Source organism: Brassica oleracea, chromosome C9 (genome assembly GCF_000695525.1).
Source record: "Brassica oleracea var. oleracea cultivar TO1000 chromosome C9, BOL, whole genome shotgun sequence".
Taxonomy (NCBI): Eukaryota; Viridiplantae; Streptophyta; class Magnoliopsida; order Brassicales; family Brassicaceae; genus Brassica; species Brassica oleracea.
Window position 1 is genome coordinate 26,729,313 of NC_027756.1, and position 6,491 is coordinate 26,735,803.

Genomic DNA, 6,491 nt, shown 5'->3' on the forward strand with positions numbered 1-6,491 from the left:
TAGAAAAAGAGCTGTTGGAGTTTGAATGCAAGAGACTCCAAATAAGGCAGTTCGGTGATAATGGGGATCTTCTTATTCCTATGTGGGCTGGTGCATGGGATGAAGTTGTAGAACTCTTCTGGCTTGTGTATAATGTCTCCTGGATGTCTTGGTTTAGTCTGGATGTCATCTGGTTCTCCTGGTTGGATTGGAATTGCTTGGAAGGGATCAAACCGAAAGATTGTCCACTCTTTCCATAAATAGCTCCGGTTTGATTTAAGTGATTCTCCATTGAACCGACTGATCTCCTGGGTTATGGTGCAGCTAAGGACTTCTGGAATACCTCCTGATTGGTTAAGATGATCTCCTGGTTCCCATAAATAGCTCTGGGTCGAACCAAGTTGAATTGGTTGAAGACTTTCCATAGATGACGTTGGTTTGGCCGGTTCTGGGGAATTGATCATAACTCCTAATTTCCGTGGCCATTTCTCCTGATATTTGGCTTTCTGGAAAGCTGATAAACTCCTCTTGACTCCTATGATGGGCTTTGCTTCAGGGCACTCCTTAATTGAGCTTGAATCTTCTTCTAAAGTCGGGTACTCGCAGATGGACGGGTTGAGAAACCTCTGAATTGTAAAATTCCTAACTTCTTGCTCCGTGAATATATTGGCCCAATTCCAATTGGTCTGGACTCCTTCTTGAGTGTAGAATCCATCAAAATTAGACTCGTGATTTAAACCCTCCTGGTTTGTAAGATATGGCATTTTTAGTGCACGTATATCCTGGTTGGCGCCTTGGCTGGTTGAGTAGGGCTTTGGGTTGACCTCTGGTTCAGTTGCTGATCTGATGACCGCATCACAAGTGGTGAAGCATGAGAAACTTCAAGAAGACAATTTTTAAATCGAGATTTCTATGTCGACAGGTGATGCGCAATGGTGTCGTCCGACACCACCCGTAGAGCACGACACCACCCCTAGAGCACCGATCGATACCCCCTTGAAGAATCTGTGGGATCTTTTGAGGTTACAAGCATCGATTGACACTCAGAAGCCATCGATTGACACCCGTCTGCCCCTATGAAATATCATGTTCAATTTCCAAGCATCGATCAACACCAGGTTAACGTCAATCGACACTCATCTCAGACAGAAGCGAGGCCGACGGTTGACATCAATCAGCAACCAAATTATGGTCAACGTACTCCAGGTATGATATACAAAGCCTATTATTTATCAGCAGGCTATTGAAGGACATATTCCTATTGGGAAAAAGGAAGAAGGTCAAGGTTCCTACGCATCTAAGGAAAAAATCTACTGATAAAGAGATTGGTAGTTTTACCAAGAGGGTACTGAGGATCCCTGAAGATGTGCAATTTGATGAAGCTTACTACACCCACATGCTCTGGATGTTTTTCAGAGAGAGTATAGAGACAGAAGGGGACATAGAGGCAAGATGAAACAAAAGATTATACTGAAGAAGAAAAGTGACCAATGAAGTTTGTAGTTCCATGCATGGTTAGCGGTCACAACTATCCAAAAGCGATGTGAGATACAAGTTCTTCGGTAAGAATTATGCCTAGGGTGATGGTTAATCAGCTAAGTCTGAAGATCGAACCTAACTCATTCACTTTCTGGATTTCTCTAAGGTGTATTCAGGAATTGTCAGAAACCTTCATGTACAAATCGGCAATGCCTTAGTTCCAATGGACTTTCATGTTATGGATTTAGATAGACTATAATTCTTCTCTGCTACTTAGAAGAGGTTATTGCGACATGCAGACAAATAAGTTGTGTCTGACACTCATAGATAAGAATGCTTTCAATGACCCTGTTCGAGTGATCAAGGAGCACGCGTCCTACATTGAGTTGGGTGATGACCCAAAATTTGCGGCAGCAATTTATTCTGATTCTGGTCGTGAGAACGAAGATGACCATGAAGTGTCGATCGACACTCAACCAGAATCGGTCGACACTCTTGCATTTCAGGAATTTCAAGAAGCTTTCACAGTTGAAGCCGCCACCACTCCTAGAAGAAATATATGTGTAATAGCACCAGATGAGTATGGTGTTTACAGAGATGAAGAAGGCAACACACATGCTATGGAATCAAGGTGTCAAAAGAAGACATATAAGAAATACTTGAGATGGCAGATAGCGTGGGAGGTTGATATCTTAGCTTACCACAATATGAAAGATACTTTCAGATGCCCAAAGTCCATCTTGACCCTCCTTATCCAACGAAACCTGTGACATCTAGGAAATATCAAGTTGAAGAGGTGATTACTGAAGTTTATACAGCTCAGGAGAGGATGTTTGATGATTTCTGTAGATGTCTGGATGCAACGTATTATCCTCTCAACAACAGTATTAGATGGTTAAGAAAATGTATGGAAGAATTGGAGCTGAAGGTGGATTACACTCATTCCATTATCCAGAGACATGAAGAACACAAAACCAGAGGAGAAGAAGCCATAAAAAGATTTGTTGGTACTTAATTCGAGATGACCAAAGAAGATGTTGAAACTTTTTCCCAACAAGTACTCAATTACCTCAATAATAGCCGAAAACCTCCAAAACGTCAAGCTAAAGACTATAAATAAACGCTTCATGGGAGGCAGCCCATTAGCAAGTTTTAAATTTGGTTTTATTTTATTTATTACTGATTTTTCGTGTTTATTTATTTTCAGGTTAAAAAAAGATTTGAGGAAGCGAAGGTCTAAAATAAGAATCGGCCGACACTTGATCAATTTCAATCGGCAATAATGATAAGAATCGACCTCCACTTAACTGTGTCGATCAACACTCATATCAGAAGGCAGGTATGACCGTTTTCCTTGTTAAATTTTTACTTATGATTTATTTTCTTCACCAATCTTAGACTGTATAACACTAAGGACAATGTTTATTAAGTCTGGAGGAGGTTTTTACTGATATTGTGTTTTATTTTGATTTCTTGTGTAAGTTTTATTGAGTAAAGGGATAATGAATTTTTTTTTATCTTACTTATTATCTAACCGCTCTCTAGCACAATTATTAAATTTACTGATTGCAGGGTGTACTGAATGGAAACACCAAAGTTGATCACTTGCCAGTAACATCCACATTAGCTAAGAATTTCTGAAGGACCAAAGTTTACTTCCAATCTTAATCAACAAGAAACGATTATTCTGGGGCTTGATATACACTGGATTGGATTTCTCTTGTAAGTCTAGAAGGTAAATGTAAGTGTGTTTCTGGTTCTCCTCTCACCTCTCTTCGGCATCTAAGAAAAGAAAAGATTGAGATGATTTCCTGAGATGGAAAGGGGTAGAAAATTTTTCTATGACATCACTAATCTAATTCAATGGGATGATCACACAAAGCTGGAAGCGAAGGGTACTAAAATTTCCTATGACCCCATTTTTCATCTACACTGTGCAGAGGAAGAGAAAAAAATAGAGATGAACAGTGATGACCATGTTCATCGGGAAAAAAAGAGAAAGAGAAAGAAAAAGATTCAGAGAAGAGAGAGGGAAGGATCAGAGAAGATTACCCGTGTATTCAGATACTTGTTTGGGTAAGAGTCCATGTGTTCAGTGATCGATACTCCCAATATTTAGCCTACACCTTATTAATGTGAGGGGGTAGGGGGGGGATATGTGAGGCATTTTTAATGGAGTTGTGTGCTGGATGGTATGGTTGCTAACCTAGGGTTAAGTACATGGAAATGCCTCTGAGATTCACTCTCATTCATGTGGCTTGCAACATTGCAGAGGCGGAGATAATAGTTTAAAAGATATGTGAGTCCTTGCGATTTTAAACTTTTTTCACAGGACTGTTCTATGTTTTGCTTGAAGGCAAGTAAAAGATGGGGAAGTTTATATACTACAGCTTTTACTAGTTTTTCACCATAGTATAAGTCTTTTTTAGAGTCTTTCTATTATGTTTGGAGTATTTTTTAGATTCTTTTCAGGTCCATGCGTGTTTTGGAGCATTGTGGAGAATTATGGAGAATTTAAGAGCATAAGGATGAAGAAACTCGTAGTTGTTCAAGAAATCAAAAGCCAGAGCCGAGATTTAGAAGAAGCATCGATCCACACCTCTTCATTGGTGTAGATCGACACTCGCATACACAGGCCGATTAGAGCCCAGAAGTTCTCATAAATTACAAGACTGCCCCTGGCCGACTTATTACCTACTATATATAGTTTTAGCCATTATATAGGTTAAACACACATCTACACATATTTTCCATATCTTATACACATCATATTAGTTAGGTTTTATTTATAAGTTTTTGAAGAGAAGATCAATAGACTCATTTAGAGATTTGTATTGAAATTCTAATATCTCTTACTCTTTCTTTTTATGAAACTCATTTAGTTTATCTTTATGCTTTTCTTAATTATGTTTGAGTAATCATCATGTCGGATTTAGGGTTTTATTAGGGTTTTGAGGAATTATTGATACATAGACGTGCTAGGGTGATTTAATTGGATCATTCACATAATTGATTTAATTGCTTGTGTTCTAGATTATGGGAACCAAAATTCACATCGTCGATTTCCGTAATCAGAGGAAAGTCAAAAAACCCTAACTTTCCATGAGGTCTCGGATTCTCTGCGAGAGCCAACGACAAGTGACCAAATAAATGCAGAAAATATGAAAAGATAACAAAACAAATTTTTAGAAAAGGTAGATCTTATTTCGAATCCGCGTAAGAGCGTTGCGATCATTACAAGAGATTATAAAAGCTTCGGCCGCAAGAGCTGTCAGCGAATTACTTAGTTCTACCCACTTAAAACCTTAAACCTAGTTGAGTCGCAGCTCGATAACAGAAGGCGAAAAAGATACGAAAAATGTTTTGATTGATTTCGGACTAAACCTTATGAAAGGCAGCGTACGTACCCCTTTTGAGGATCAAGCCGAACGTAGTTCGATTGAAAGAGTAGAACAAGAGATCGAACCGCCTTTGTGAGTTTGTCTAGTAACCGAGTGCCAGTCATAGAAACAGAACATGTTGAGAATAATGCCTAAAGTTTCTAAGTGTAGAGAGTTCTAAGAGTAAAAAGAATTGAGTTTGCATCTTCAACCTCGACGTCCTTATATACTCCTCCTAGAGGCGGTTTGCCCTTTCCCTTTCTGCCCTCGGTCGAGTTTATCGCTTCGCGGAAATATTCCATTTTCCTTCGATCTTCGTGTTTATCTTTGAAAACTTCACATTTATCCTCCGAACTTGACATTTATCTTCTCCTGCTGAATAAAAGATAAACCGTCATAACGATTGGGCTTGATTTCGTGTAAAATCGTGAGTGGGCTTTTAGCCGCGTTCTATACTCTTTCGGGCCGTTTTCCGACTTGAGCGTTTTTACTATTTATCGAAAGAGCGCTTCCAAAACGGCGTCGATTCCGAAGAAGGTTCGAATTTCTCATATAGTGGAGGCAGTTCGAGGCGTTTAGTTAACCGCTGCTGTTTTATACGATCAATTTGAACTTCATACGAGAAAACGAGTTCTTGCGGTTTTTAAATCGTAAAGTTCCATCGGTGACTCCGATCGAGATGAAACAAGAGCATGTTTGATCCGATCTCGAAGGAGGGAGCTATGAGGACGGGATGAAGGCAGGCTAGTTGATTCAACTCGCCGAACGGTCGAGTTGGATCGAGCGAACCGTCCAACTCGGTGCGTTCGGTCCATAAAGCTTTATGGTTGTTTCGTTGTTTTGGATCCGTTTGTCTGGGGCCTGGAGTAACCTTTCTCAAAGACTTATCGTGTGAATCTTTTTCGGAGTTGATACGAAACTCAATTTCGGTTTTCCCGCTATTTTTTAACTATTATCTCTTTGTTTTTAAAAAGAGACATTTTTCTTGAGAACTTTCCGACATTGATTCCGTTATGACCGATTTTGACCCCAACATAGAGTAGCTAACTGGAATCCTGAACTTGGGATAATAGACAACCAAAAAAGTGAATTTATTACCTGAAACTAATTCTGCTGAGCTAGGTTGTTAGGCACATGCGAAAGTTGGTTTGATTATTTAGTGAACATATCAATCTGAGCGTTAATGGTTGTTTAAAGAAGTATCGATCGACACTTTGTAGTATCGATTAATACTCGCTCCTTATTCGCACATGAAAGCTGGAATATAGGATTTGGACATCTGATTAGACTCACATCGAGAGTTGGATATCTTACTATTACATTCGAGTTCTAGGACAGTACATTATTGATCCTTAGCATCTATAACTAATAATTATGAATGTCTGAAACCGTAAGTATCGCTTTTATCCTATATATCTTACAACCAACGATTTACTTGTTTACTATTTTATTTACTGCTTTTATATTTATTGCGAGCTTAACCTTGATTTCTCTTAGTCTATTATGTGTCCACACTTCCTGTAGATTCACTCCCTAAGTATTGTAAATGATCTCTTATTTGAGAGAAAAAAAATTAGCTTTGGGATAATTTGAGCTTGCATCACTGTTGCATCACTAGCCATGTATCTAAACAACAAGTAATTAAGTGCTGGC